Raw genomic sequence first — 15,910 nt, 5'->3', positions numbered from 1 at the left:
GGCAATAAAACGTACCACTTAGTGGAAAGCGGTTGTCCCAGGGAAAGGCTGAGCTCCGGCACAGGAATGTAGAATTTCCACCGCTGGCTCGGCGGGGGGGGGGGGGACAGGTCGCAAATGGAGATGAGTGCCGCCCCACGCAGGTTGGAGCAGGGAGACGTTTTGACTTGACTCAAGCGGCTCTGTAATTAGCTTAACGGCCATCTGTCATTGGTGCCTCCATGTCTCCACCCACCGCAGGCAGAGGACACTGCGACTATTGTCGTTTGGAGAGCAAAATAGCTGCCTCTCAAAAGGCCCCCTTTATTCTATAGCCATAAGCGCCACCAATGGCGCTTATGATGCCCCAAACGCAAGCCAGTACAGCAGCATCCCGGTTTACGTCGGCGATGCGTTCCTTAAAAGGTGTGACGACGAATATGGAAACGACGTCAAGCAAAGAGATTTAACAGGGTACGGTGGTGGAGGCAAAGGCTGTCAGCGACGTGCTGTTAGCGACGTACATGTGGGTCGAGGCGATGCAAATCAGGTCGCGGTATTAACCCTTTCACCATTCACATTCCGAGACACCTGCAAGTTGCAGGGTGGGTGTCCCGTTCACCGCTCAATCTTGGAACGCATACACGGCTCGGCGTTAATTTTACTTAGGGGGACGTAGCGCCGTTGTTTTTAAAGACATTGAACTCACCGCGGACACGACCGCACTCTGTGATGGCTAGTGCCAACACTGTGCCAAATGCCCTCCCGCATGGCCTTGTGGGAGCCTTGGTACCGATAAAGTTATTTTATTTTATTTTTTCTTCCCGGTTCCGTTCTGACGCCGTTCACGTACGTCATCGGACTGGAATCAGAAGAAAAACTGATTATGTACACGTACGTCATTGTAATGAGAAAGGGTTAATAAAGCGACGATGTAATTGAAAAACGACGGAAAGGGGGGGGGGGCAGGTGGGGAGAAGACGTAAATCGAGGTATTAGAGTAATGTTAATTCATGCCTACTGAGAAGACCTAAGCCTAGAATATAAAATCTCCCGGGGCCAATTACTTTTAAGAAATACCCCGTTCAGAATTTTCCACTTCAGGTATTTTACGACAAAATAAGTTGGGAAAACAAGCCGGCGGTGAGGAACGAGCCAGATCGCACCGAACTCGCTGTCACGTGGATGTTTATCCAGTGCCAGGTACGTGATGATGACGTGACCAGCAGTGGATAGACCATGGCTCACGTTCATGTGGCCTGGTCTCTAGCACCTGGCGAGGCCCCTCCGAGGTGCACGGCTCCTCCGGGAGCCAAGGGACCGGGACAGATGCTCCACGGTTTGCTTCTTCACCACCGCATGCCCCCTTGCGTCAAGGCCCGTTACAGAGTAGCCACGGCCGCAGAGTGCATGCAACCGTGAGCGCTGCAACGCTGGCGCTGAAGACGATCGTGGTTAGTAAAAATTTAAATAAAAAAAAAATAGATGAGATCGCTTCATGACCGGGTGTGTTTAATAACTGCGGGCAATTGCTCAAGCCGTATTGAATGATGCGGCACGGTATTCGCAATTATCACACGAGTACAAGATGTCCGGAAAGCAAATAAATAAATTAACGACTCGGGGAGCCTTTGTGGAGAGGCAACCAGTTCAGCCGTACGGGAGGGTGGAGCGGTGGCACGGCGGTGAGCGTTCTGCGCCACGAAGTCGGTGGGTGACCTGAGCTCGATTCCGAATCACCTGCTAACATCAGTGGGCGAAAGAGATATCTCAATCGGTGCTGATCAACCCCCCACCACCCTTCACCAACGCGCGGCGCTTACCAGCAATTATGACGTATCATCACATAACCCCCCCCCCCCCCGCCGTGAACTGCGCAGCATGGGGAGGTCCTTAATCCTAGCAGCTAATTGACATAGGTCACACCTATGCCTCACCATAGGTCTCACCATAGGGCTCACTATAGGTCTCACTTATGTCTCACCCTAGGTCTCACCTATGTATCACCATAGGTCACACCTATGTCAATCTCCGATTAGCAGTTGGCTACATACGGTGCGAAAGACGTTCAACACACATACACACAGGTCTGCAAATAATAATAATTTTACATCTAAAAATTTAATCTACTCTCACGCCATGCACCTGGAGTGTAACCCACATATCGTTGATCTCTCAACTGGAATCCAAACAAACGCCCCGTGTGTGTGTGTCTGGTCATGCTGATGCGGTACGGGAGGATGTGGAGCCGAGTGGACTTGACGACGACTGGTAACAGCAGTGTCAAGATCGGCTTCTATGGAGCAGCCTCGTGAAAGACGCTGCCACTGGGCAGTTGGACAAAAGAGGACAGAAGAAAAACAGAGGGCAGAGGAGCAACTCTCAAAACGAGCGGAGCGCCGGGCGGCTAAAATACAGCAAATAGGCACAGTAGGGGGTACAGCTGGTGCATCTACCGGTCATCTCAGTCAGCAAACTCATGACACCTGGGTCTGTCTCAAGACCTTTTGTTAGCGAGCCTTCAACACTTCACGTGACCGCAAAGTGTACCTGGCCTGGCACAGGCGCCGTGATGACGTCACCCTCACTTCGTGGCGAATGGCCATGCAGCAACACTATCTGTGCAGTGCGTACAGTGCATTGCGTCTGTCTGCACCGCTGGCGGAGAGGCCCCGTATCTCGCTGGACATCTCTGCACCTGAGTCTATATTTGGCGCAATGCTTGTTATTTTTAGAAGGCTCCGCTTGTTTCTAGAATCCGGTGGAACCTGGTCGAATTCCCTCACTGCCCCCAGGTATTGCACCGGCTGCGGGCTATGCAGAGAATGCACTCAACAGGATAGCAGGAGGCTTATTGCACTGAGATTTAACGTGTGTGCTTGTGTGTGCGCTTCGTGTGTACATGCGTGCGAGTGTGTGTGGGGGGGGGGAGCGGTCGCGCAGCGGTTTGCGCGCTGCGCTACGAACCTGGCGACCCGAGTTCGATTCCCGCTCACAGTCAATAACAGTGGCGATCATCTGAACAGGTCCTGGGCATCCCCTAGGTCGACTAAGCCTCAAATGAGTACCTGGTGCGGAGTGCAAACATCGCCACTGAGGATACAAAGACGGTAGGGTGCGGTGCTGGCCACCTCCTCGTGTGCGGTGCCGGCCTTCATTCAACGTCTTAACTCTAGAAGGGGGATGTTAGTCTTGTATGTGCAGCGCATATAGGCGTGGGATTTGAACTCGAGACCTTTCGATTGCGAGAATCGAGTGTGCCAACTGCAGCAAAACCAACATATAAAAACGCTGGAATTTTTTTTTTGGACATTCGCGTGGAAATTAATCCACAAATAAAGTGGAGACGTCGACTTTATTCGTAACTTTATTTACAACGGGGTGACAGCCCACTGAGAACGCGTGTGTTTTGCAACAGAGCCCTAAGGCGTGAACACAGAGAAGTATGGTGCAAATGACTTCACGGGTGCGGGAAGGCAGAATAATAATAATTAAAAACTCAGATTTGTCAAAAAAAACTGTGGCCCTTAAAAGAAAAATACAATCGCCAACATTCAAGGTAATGTCCCTTCTTCGTAGAACACAGAGGGCTTTTTTATGTTGTGTTTTTTTTCTTAATGTCACGGTGTTATTGACGAAAGTGTCGAGTTGTTTGTGTCAATTTTACTTGTCCATCACTGCCAACGCAGCAGGAACAACAGCAGCAGCATCAGATAATGTCTCAAGATAAAAATGTATCAGGCCATGAACACAATTGGGCATTCGCACACATTGTTACGAAGGCAAGGTGATCATGAAAGGCACCGTGGCTTCACAGACGGTCGTAGTCTGCGGCAGTTTCAGTTGTTGGGGAGGGGCGATGTTGCTGTGTGTCTTCACTCGATTAGGTCGTTTGTGGAAATCATTTTTCAAATCCGTCAAATTCGGATCGCGATTACGGCACACAGGCGGCCTACTCCACTTCCCTTAAAACCACTCACCCCTCTTCTCCGTCACTCATCCTACGGCTACTCTCTGCCCTCCAGCTACGAGCAGGTCAACCCCAACCCCTACTGCTACTCCCTGCCCCCCCTGCTACGAGCAGGCCAACCCCTATCACTACCCCTACTGCTACTTCCTGCCCCACCAGCTACGAGCAGGCCAACCCCAACCCCTATCACCACCCCGACTGCTACTCCCTGCCCCCCCCAGCTACGAGCAGGCCAACCCCAACCCCGATCACTACCCCGACTGCTACTTCCTGCCCCACCAGCTACGAGTAGGCCAACCCCAACCCCGATCACTACCCCGACTGCTACTCTCTGCCCCCCCTGCTACAAGTAGGCCAACCCCAACCCCTATCACTACCCCGACTGCTACTTCCTGCCCCACCAGCTACGAGCAGGCCAACCCCAACCCCGATCACTACCCCGACTGCTACTCCTTGCCCCACCAGCTACGATCAGGCCTACCCCTATCACTACCCCTATCACTACAGCTACTGCTACCCCAACCCCTATCACTACCCCAACCCCTCCTTAACCTATCCTGCCTCTTCTGTCATCATAACTACGTTACCACGTTGAATAACCCCACTCTTTAATCGCAACCACTATCATCTCATGTACAATTTAAAAACTGATGTAAAACACCTTGGAATGAGGCGCTATGTGGATCTAGATAAGATAAGAATTAATGTCAAGGGATTTTTGCTGCGTGTTTATGGTTAATAAAGACAACCACAGTATTAACCGGGGTGGCCACTGGTCTCACCCCGCGAACCTCTGCAACGAATGGCAAACATGCCACGGCACAGCCGTGTCACCACTCAAAACACAACTAAAATGAAACACCAAAAAACCTTCACACAATCTGTATCACACCTTGGAGGCAATTGATAACTCAAAACAAAAGCATTTACAAATACAAATCCTGGAAAATATCTGGACCACGAGAGGCCAGAGTTTGGGAATTCCAACGTGCTGCACGAGGGAATCCTATGCGCTGTGTACGTACCCGCTCCACTGCTGGATGAAGGCCTCCGCTAGCTCTAGCGGCGCCTACTGCAGTCCCTCGCCACCACGACCGTGCGTACAGGAAAGAGACCAGGGGTGGGGGAATCACAGCGGCTCATCCTCGTAAACCGGTCTGACTCTCGAGTTACAAGCAGACTCGGGATTAAACATCCTTTCACAACTTCAATCGCAGTGTGAAAACGACCACACGTGCCGAGAAAAAAAATCAACAGATGATGCGTCACCAACCCACAACGACCAGCGTGGTGGTGAAGTGTGGTCAAACAACACCCATATATGCAACATGGCGTCAGGGGGCCCTTATCCACAACGGTCTGTACATTGTTCGTATGATGATAATGATGATGGGCAGTGGTGGCTATATGCACGTGACGTGCAATCCAGGGTTGGTGGATCACTCCAATGTTGCTTAACTCTCTTCCCGTGGGCGTCGAGGTGGCAAAATACCCTGGCTCGCTAGAAGGCAGGAAAGCAAGTGGACTGAACACCATCTGTACGGGGATAGAGCGTTGCCCCCTTGCGCACGGGGGTTTTCTCCGGGTGCTTCAGTTTCCTCACACTTGTATAATCAACACTCATCATTAATTGGCTGAAAACATCAAAAAACCCTCCACATCGTATTCTGGGTTCTTTTCAATGACAATCAAAAATTTCAGAAAAAAAAAACTCAATGCAGGACCCTTCCTGAAAGAATCGTGTGACTCAAGTGAGACTCTCCTCGATAGATAGATAAATAAACAAGCAGATGAATTATTGAATAGAAAAGTTAATTACTGGGTAGATAAATAAGTAAATGAATAAATTATTGGGTAGACGAATAGGTAAATAAATGAATAAGTCAATTAATGGGTGGATAAATAAATAAGTACGGTAAATGAAAACAAACATCTTCCGACATATCAATCGCAGTATGTCAACATCTTACGATAAACAATCAGCGTAACGATGACAAAATATACGTTCAGTGCAATGTCATCAATGCAATGATTACGATGTTTCAAATGTTGCAAGTAAAGCCATCCATCAGCAGACACCGCTCGTGAGCAACCCCAACCAACCAATCGCTCAGTCAAACATTGTTGCCTTCCCCGAAACGTTAGCCGAGGCCAGCTCAAAAAGCCAGCGTGCATGTTGAAAAGGGGAAATGTTTTGCGAATGTTTTGGTGTATTACTCATCTTTGTACTATTTTTGGTTCAAAAGTTACAAGTGAAATGATGGACGGACAAACACCCAAATATATATAATTTGCAAGCGTGCAGCCCGGTCACACTCTGTGGTCCTGAACACCGCACGTCGCATGAGAAAAAAATTTTAAAACAAAAAAATGCTTATCCTGTTGACGTTACCACAAGATTGTTCCCTCTGCGAATTTCCCCGTCTCCCCCAGCCAAAATGACTAAAAGTAACGTCCAATAGAAACCGATGGGGTTCTAAAATATTCCGGAAGGATGACTCGCGGCTCATTGGTAGAATCGTCCGGAAGTTTGGTTCCCCATCGATCTACAGAATCTTTCAACCTTTTCTGCATGACGTCACTGTCCCTTAAACAACACCTATGGGGCAGAATGATGCCACGGTGACTCCGTCACATTTAACGTCGAATCCCTTCCGGTCGCGGGCGAAAGATCGCTTAAGTTATATCCCATGCAAATACACGGGGCAGTGCTGGCGATCTCGTAAACCACCAGCGGTGAATGCAATAACCATGCCATTCCACAGACCACAGTGTATATTAGCATCACCTACAGTAACACAACTTCAGCGGTGTCAGTTCCCGAATAAGGATTAAAAGAGAATCACATGATATTGCTTACGATATATATTTGTATCTTATTACACAAAACACCACGTAAGTTGTTCCGCTTCTGACTAAACTGCTCAAATGAAACATCTGCTCTGGGCTCACAGACTCATTTTCTGCACATTTCCCAACGCTTCAGCCTGTTACCCCTGTTCCACTTGCACATCCGTGCTGCGCCAGCGCAGGGCCACCGCGGCACGGGTGGTTTTCTGATAACATTTTACCGAGCCATCATACTATGCCGGCCTCATAAAAGTCAGAATCTTGCTCGGGGCCAAGGGTTAGTGACGTGTTCATTGCGTGCGACGTCAGGTGGTACAACTAAAACACAGCACCATTATGTCAATGATTACGAGAACACGTATGTATGTTTAACTTTTTAACTTCTTTCGCACCGTACGTAGCCAACCGTGCTAATGGGAGGTGGGGGATAAGGACAAACTAAACACAAAAAGCAGTTCTAAAGATTTAAAAGTGCAAAGAACCCAGTGACTTCCTTATATTGGTAGGAAGAGCACGTTCCAGATGGCCCCAGAAGCATATCTCTACGTCATCTACACGCATTTTTACTCATTCATTACATGCGATGTTAGTGGCACGGCTCTGGCCTGTGCAGTGGAAAAGCAACCCGTGCTTCCTGACCTGGCTCCGGAAAGGAGATCTCCGTATGGTTCCGATGTGCAATTGGGGAAAAAAAAAAGAGTCGTCAGTGCAAGCCCTCATACCTCCACCGTGACGATGCATGGCTACAGTTTGCAAACTAGTGTACGCGCGCCCATGCGTGCTTCACTCTATGCAGCGGTGGAGTGGCTGCGTTTGCTCGCGCAGCATAAAAAAATTAAAAGATTCCAGCGGGGACGCATACAAAAGAGCGTGACTGTACATTGTCAAGCCGTGTCACCACCCTCAAACGTCAGCCACCATGATAGCTCAACGAAGTGGATTACCACGTGCAAACTTATAGCAGCCAAACACTCAAAACACGTTGATTATAAATGTGGAGGGAAAAACCGGAGGACTCGGAGAACAATCTACATGATCCCGAAGAGAGAGACATGCAAACTCCAGAAATAAAGGCGTCAGGGTCGGGGATCAAACACCACGATCTCCTGTATACCAGGCGAGGTAGGAAAGATTCTCACCACCATGGCGCCCTTAGCCACATCTCGGCTGAGACTTGGCTCTGGCTCAAATGAGGAGACTCGAAGCCACGCGCTAAACTAGAGCCGGCTCTGAGAAACGGTCTCGGCCACGCTCAGGATTTACGTGAAACGCGATCCTGAGCCGAGCCACGGCCGAGCCGCTCACTCTTGTGCGTGTGCGAGAGCAACCGAGGCGACTCGCGCCTTAGCTGAGCCTGAGAGTGTTAGAGGCCGAGCCAAAGCCCAACGAGCCGTTGTGTGGCAACCAATGCACATTGTACACAGAGGCTGCTCTTCAATCCGGGGAGCTTTTTTTGAAAAAGATTAGCTGCTGGCAGTATCCAATGTTGGATTTGCAATTAATTGTACACGGTAATTATTGCATTACTGCGTTGTGGTTAACCACGCGGCTCTGAGTTTAATTGTTGGGACAACAGAAATTATCGCACACAAAAAAAGTTGTCTCATGCAGCAACAGCTAAATAAGTAGGAGCTGTCACTGGAAAGATTTCTTTGTTTAACCGCATTTTTATTATGCTACGTGTTTACCCTGAGAAGCCTCGCTGAGTCTCAAAGCTCTTTTTTAGGAGGATCCTGCCAAGATTTTTTTTTGCAGCAGGGGGATACGTTACTGTGTTCAATCCCGATTAAGTAATTTGCAGTATTTTTTTCAGCATTGGGCATGTTTGGCCAACACCACTTACTTACATTGTACGTTTTTTTTTTGCATTGGCTGCGGCAGGAAACCATAGAACCCGGAGGAAACCCACGCAGAAGAGGGGGGGGACAGAATATACAAACTCCACACAGAAAAGGCACCTGAGTCGGAAATCCAACCGAGGCGCTTCTTTGCTGTGAGGCTACGAGCGTTGTTACCCCTTCGCTGCCGCCGCCGCCGCACTACGCGCATCTAAACACTGTAAAAAGCCCTGTGTGTGACTCTGCCACGGTGTGCAAACGTCACCATGGGAAAACTTAGCGGTGCGTGGCTTCCATTGCATTATCAAACAGCCCAGAGGTCAACGCGTGTCTCAATGCGCCAACAAGCACCGAGCACCACTCATCTTCGCCAACCTCTGAACCAGCCGTGGATATTCCACATTCCTACGACAGAAACCCAGTCGTTTTATTATCATTATACAAGCAGGTTAAATCTCCGCAAAGTGGTTCTCTATTGACTTACTCTAGAGAGAGATGAACCTCCTATTTCTCACGTCTCTCTCCTGAAGAGTTGTCTTCGATGTATCTATAGTTATTTGTCGATGTTTCATGCAGCCTGCGGTTCTCACCACGTTAAGTCAATGCAGCCCTTGAAACACGGACTTCTTGCACACCATGCACAAGGCACACGCATTTGTCTGCGTGAGTATAATTAATAATAATTTAGCACATTTAGTATTCGCGCTTTTTTTTAATCACAGAAACGGTGTGCAGAAAATTAACAGCAGCAGGTGGTGTTGTGACGTGTAATTAATAAAATTTGACAACTTTAGTCCACGACGCCGGCACACAACGGCACTCTTTTCGAATGACAGACTCAAGTCACGGGATCTTTCGAAGGCACCGTGAAGCAGACAGCGCCCTGGCGATCATGGTCAATGCACGCACGGCGGTAACAAGCAGCGTAAGCGTCCGCAACAAGCGGGCCAACGCGCTGCCGCTGGGCCGCGTCACCGCTCCGTCCGTCCGTGGGAACCACTTACAATCCCGCACGAGAACCCTCATACAACTAACCTTGGCTTTGTGGGAAATAACAGAGACAGATTTGTCCCCCCATTAAATGTGTAAAAAAAGTTACCATTTTTACCCAGTCTTGAGATGTGATGGCACTTAAGACGCCATATAAACCCACATACACATTGCAACCGTGTATTCATTGTTTACAGCCCTTATCATTGTGCTGCTGGTTCAAGGCTCCCCCATGCTGTTATCGCTCATGGGGGTTGTTTTACCATACTTCGCCATATTGGGCAGTGTGGGTTGATGAAAGGTGGTGGTGATGGTGGCAGCAGGGGGGATTAGGAGATAGGTTGCCAAGGACAGGTTCAGATATAATTCGCCACTGACGTTAGCTGTGGCAGGGAATCGAACTCAGATCAGGGGGCTCAAGAGTGCAGTGTGGCAAACTTCCTTGATGACACTCCGCCACACATGTTATTAGCTCTGGAAACCAAGACCACTTACATAAGTGGCACTGTTGTGGCTAGAAGCATGTGGTTACGCATATCTGTTGATGGACATTATATATAGATTTATAAAAAAACGTACAGTATTTAGAAAACAGGGCTTGTTGTGATACTGTTGTAATAATATACCCTTAACACGTTTTTGTTTAAGCCAATAAGCCCATAGAGATGTCTACCGAAATCGAATTTTACTCGGCAACATTCCATTTGGATTCCAACACCATTATTTACCCTAGTGAGACCTCGGTGACACTAATAATAATGTGATTCAAGCGCCTGAGTGGCTCTTGAAAAATAATAATCACCATCAGGAAACAGATGGCGATTCGTCAACTTGAGTCTCAAGATAGTTGAGACGTTTGGCCATTTTATAGTTAAGGGGCGCTTAGCATGTGGGAAGTAAACTGGAGTATCCAGAGACAACCCACTCTCGTACAAGATACAACAAAATGCTATTCTAATCTTGTGCTGCAGGGCAATCTGTTCGGGAGCTAGATGCCAATTTTGAGATGTGACGCTGCTGCCCACGACAAGAGGCCTTCAGCAGAGAGAGTTTGTGTTGTGTTCCTCATCCTCCGTTGAAGGAGTGCGACCACAGTGAGTTTACTGTGCGGTCCATAGTTTGGGTTGCATGGCGACAACTGTATCTCTGAATTGTCTATAATGTATCTCTGTGGGTCTCTACGAGTCTCTGTATATCTACGAGTCACATTGCATGTATCTCAGTCTTCTTCTTGCGTATGGCAGTGGTTCAGGAGCTTGACGGGTCTGCTACTGGCCAGGACGAGAGGGCTTCAGCAGAGAGAGTTCGTCTCGTTTTGCCATTCCTCCTCCGTTGAAGCAGCGCTGAGCACAGTGGGTTTACGATACGGTCCGCAGTTTGACACCCACCTTGCTGCGCTGTTATCTCCTACACATCTCAAAAGAACTCAGGAACTTCATAAACATTTAAGATCCACGATTTCTTCTCACCGCCCAAAACCCCGTATCGCCACCACCGCATCACCACCACCGCGGTCGTAAACCTGAATTCATCACCGAGCTATGAATGCCCTATTATTTTGAGCAAGGTGAGAGCCGACAGAGAGCGGATTATAACACGTCCTTATTTATTTAACAAGTTGGGGAGCCCATTGAGATTCACGATAGCAAAGTCATTGATTGTAACTGGCACAATGTAATTTTTATGGAACGAAAAAAAACGTGCGATGCTCATACCTGTCAACTCCCTTATCAGCGCCTACCTAATTACAGACCAATTCAGACCTTATTGGTCACCCTGTGCCCTTATAAATGTCAACGTTCATCCTACAAAGTCCCATCACAAGGGAGAAACACAAAAATATAGACATTTTTTGCCCGTATTGAAACGGCTGTACGCCGTATGGACCGGAAAACTAAATTTCCCCGTGCAAGAATGCGGGTAAACCGTATGGGTTGACACGGCATGGATGCTGCGCCTGCAGTGATGCACAAGTATAAAAAAAACACGAACTCAACATCCGTCAATAACACTGCCCCGAAGAGGAAGCACATATTAAACAGGCGACGTTTCGGACGATGGCCCTTCACAAAGAAAAGATGTGCTTTGGACGAGGAAAAAAAATAATCTCAATGAGATTCATGACAAACACGTGCTCCATACGCGCACGCTTGCAATTCCACTGAGGGTTGCAAGTGAAAGTGCTTCGGCACAGCGTGGCGTGAGATCCCGCTCTCGGATTCGCGATGGCAAACGTTCCAACTCGTGCAAGATATTGCGCCACTGAGATTGCAGTAATTATAACGGCCTTCATGCAATGAGAATGATGAGAAGTCTCCGTTGAAATTTCAATACAGGAAATCCGTTTTAACTAATTAAGCTACCCGTTTAAATCCCATTAAAAGTCCTTATATAATAGGGCTGAACGATTTGGGGAAAATATCTAATTGTGATTTTTCTGATAGATATTGCGATTTGATTTGTGATAGAAAAAAAAACTTTTTAAAGTCAAGCTTCACTTCAATATTCACTGTGTAATAGATTTAAAACATGTGATGGAGCATTACCACATTATACCATCAACATATGAACTGCTCTATATACAGTATTCTAATGCAAGGATGAGAACTTAAAATATATTAATTGCTTCCAATATGTATCTATTTTAAAAAATATATTGAAATAGAACAAACATAGAACAATGGTTAAGTTAAATAAAGTTATAAAAATAATAAAAAGTAAAACAATTCCAATAAGAAAGTAATAGGACTTTTCAAAACGCCAAAAATCGCAGCAATTGCCATCTGCTATTGGCATTGTTTAAAATTGCGATTTCGATTTTAATTCGATGAATCGTTCAGCCATATTATATAACCGGATACGACCCCTAATGGTATTCGTTCCATAAGTCATCGACTCGCACCAATCGACCTCCTTACGTAATTCCCCTGTATGACCAGGTCATTATGCAATTCGAATTCACCATAACATCTTTCAATTAACCAGGTAACACCCCAATTAACATTCATTGTAACGTCGCTTATAATCTAACCACGGGGAAGACCCCATTCAATCTCATTGTCGAGTGCTTTATTTGACGAAGTTAGATGCAAATTAATATTAATTATAAAATGCATCATATAGCCACAATATTTAACCAGGTGTGCGTGCCTTTCAATCTCATTATAGAATCCCTGATTTAGCCAGGTTAGACTCCAATCAATATCATCACTCGCGAGCCTGTGTCAGTCAGGGTCTAGAGGAGGAACCCACACATTCAGTAGACGAGTTAAGATGCCATAACGTTGACATAACGCGTGTTCCACAGTCAGGATACTCATATATACTGTAAGGAATCCGATGAGCTATAAAATTATTTATCACAGATGTCCGGCAGGGCTTGACTAAGAACGTTACAACAATAAACAGTACAAAAACCACGATGCTAGTGCAAAGTACAAGAAAGGTAACCAAATCACTCAAACGCAAACAAATAAAACTAAACCACCCCCATCCTACAAGGCAAAGCTTACCGAGGTATTAACTTACTTTTCAGAAGCATCCTCGCCGCAAACGATAGCTCAACAAAGTAGTTCCCATCTATTTGGACATTTTTTGCACCAAAAGTAATCTAAATACTGTAATCTCGATGCACGTTTCTAAATGTGGAGGGGTAAAACCGAAGGACCCGGCCCAGTTCAAAAGGGTGTTGCAGCAGCGATATCGAATTATAAGATGCACGTCACTCCACACTCAATCCCCGTATTTTCAAGCAAAAGTTGAGGGTGCGTCGTATAATCCGGTGTGTCCGTGCTTTGTAAGAGGACGCTGCTTGCTACTGAGCGGTTGGAGGCAGTCGCCGCCCTCCAGCAACAACGGAGGGCAGAGGAGCGACGCTCTCACAACAACGAGCGGAGCGCCGGGTCGCTAAAACACAGCAAGTCATCTCAAGTCAGTCGATCCATGGCACCTCGATCTGCCCTGTGACCTCTTGCCAGCGGGCGCTCGACAGTTTCACGTGGCCTCAACAGAGATAGAGTGAGCATCTAGCTGTGTGTGTGTGTGTGTGCTGTTGGTCAGTCAGATATTTCAGTCGTGGTATAGTGATTGGCACAGTAGGGGGCACAGTAGGGGGCACAGTAGGGGGGCACAGTCGGTCCATCAGCCAGGCATCTCAGTCAGTCGACCCGTGGCACCTGGGCCTGCCCCGTGACCTCCTGCCAGCGGGCGTTCGACACTCCACGTGGCCTCAAGGTGCACATGGCCTGGCACAAGCGTCGTGGTGACGTCCCCGCCACTTAGTGGCGAATGGCGGTTGTCGTTGTTGTTGGTTAGTCAACCCATGGGCACCTGGGTCTGTCCCGTGACCTCCTCCTGCCAGCCGGCGTTCGGCGCACTTTCACGTGGCCTTAACGTGCACCTAGCCTGGCACAAGCGCCGTGGTGACGTCCCCGCCACTTAGTGGCGAATGGCGGTTGTCGTTGTGCAAACTTTACCGACACCTGGGCACAAGTTTGTGTTGTTATTGTTTGGGATTGCGTCTTATAATCCGGAGAATACGGTGCTATATAACATTGAACAACACATCCGCCGTTGTCACCCCGTGCATTAATTAACATGCAGCAGCAGCAACAGCAGGGGAATCATAGAAGTACCGTACAAGGCGCCAACAGCAGCAACAGGGGAATCATAGAAGTACCGTACAAGGCGCCAACAGCAGCAGCAGGGCACCATAGAAGTACCGTACAAGGCGCCAACAGCAGCAGCAGGGCACCATAGAAGTACCGTACAAGGCGCCAACAGCAGGGCACCATAGAAGTACCGTACAAGGCGCCAACAGCAGCAGCAGGGCACCATAGAAGTACCGTACAAGGCGCCAACAGCAGGGCACCATAGAAGTACCGTACAAGGCGCCAACAGCAGCAGCAGGGCACCATAGAAGTACCGTACAAGGCGCCAACAGCAGCAGCGTCGTTAACGGTGCGTTTCTGAGGTAAAGTTGTGTGTAGGCTCGCCGAGTGACCGGAGAATATACAAGAAATGACACTATAAGAGTACATTTGTACCCTTTCTGGCACTAAAACAGGTGTTAAGATGTTCTAACACCTTTTGCAAGGATACAAGTCTGCATTAACCACGCGCGTACTTGTGAACATGCAAACAAACAAAAAAAACATCCTCCGTTTGGTGTTTATTAACGTCTTAACACCCGTTGTATTGCCAGCAAGGGTAAAAAAAACCCTATTATTATGATTATACTTTGATAGTGGCAATGAAGGGTCCCAAGAAAAACATTATCGACGTTGCGTGAGGCGTCCCAACCACTCCTCCTTACCTCGAGTGCCGCCCCGCACGGACACCAACAACGGGGCTGCTTGCGTAGTCCCGCTCTTGTTGTGTCTCTCCTGCCTCTCGTCCGTGTTCCTCTTCGCTAGCTCGCTCGCTACCTCGCTTGCTCGCTCTCTCCTCTCTTTAACACGCAGCCGCCTCCATGCTCTCACTGGCCATGCCTGCGTCTCGCTTTACATAACGCAGCGCGCATAGGCATTAGGCGCCCATTGGTTGCTATAGCTGCTTATCCGCGCTATCAAATCCGGTGACGGGCAAACTCCGCTTCAATTGTTTTTTTTTGGTGTGTGGGGTGGGGTCCGGTGAGAAGGGAGGCGGGGCGAAGAAGAGGGGCGGGGTCCGGGGGGAGAGGGGCGGGGCGAAGAGGAGCGGGATCCGGAGGGAGATGGGCGGGGTCCGGGGGAAAGGGGCGGGGTCCGGAGTTGGGCAGGGGCGGAGGGGCGAGGTCCGGACGAAAAGGGGCGGGGTCGAGTCTGGAGGGGTGGGGCGAGTGGGTGCATAAGCCCCTCCCCCCAACGTGTCGCCAGGGTTACCGTATTCTCTAGATTATAGAACTCTTATAATGGGGGTCGCTGTGAAGCGTTGAGAGTTAAAAATAGCTCTCGTCCATCAGCCCCTTCTATGTATTGGAGCTTGCAGACCAATATCACCGATAAACATTTTGCTCGTTAAACCAAGCAAACATAAAACCACAAACTCCTCCGCATTATTAGACGTTTCGCAACGACAACAACAAAAGTAACACACGCTCCAAAGCGTATTTGCCCGCTGTTAATGAGGTTACACAAATATAGTTGCGTGGATTTGTTTTCGTCCGGGTCCTCCGGTTCCCCCCCCTCCCCTTTCACATTTAGAAAGGTGCGTTCAGGATTATTTTGGCTTCTGCGAATTTCCAAGCGATTCGCCACTTGAGCTCTCCCCATGTGGCCAGGTCGCTCCTGAAAAAGCTCACGGC

General features: G+C 48.4%; 1 protein-coding gene across 1 annotated transcript in view; it reads right to left on the bottom strand.

The window, feature by feature from the left end:
* LOC116954711 (histone deacetylase 4-like) overlaps positions 1–15,235 on the bottom strand; it is a 253,867-nt gene extending 238,632 nt beyond the window's left edge. Inside the window, exon 1 of the mRNA XM_076052508.1 lies at positions 14,942–15,235. The gene's annotated coding sequence lies outside the window, so the exon portion shown is untranslated. The remainder of the gene's footprint in view (positions 1–14,941) is intronic.
* Positions 15,236–15,910: the final 675 nt, after the last annotated feature.

Source organism: Petromyzon marinus, chromosome 56, assembly GCF_048934315.1.
Source record: "Petromyzon marinus isolate PM22_M1 ecotype Great Lakes invasive population chromosome 56, UKy_Petmar_22M1.pri1.0, whole genome shotgun sequence".
NCBI lineage: Eukaryota > Metazoa > Chordata > Hyperoartia > Petromyzontiformes > Petromyzontidae > Petromyzon > Petromyzon marinus.
The sequence above is the reverse complement of the archived record's forward strand: the minus strand, read 5'-3'. Positions and strand labels throughout refer to the sequence as shown.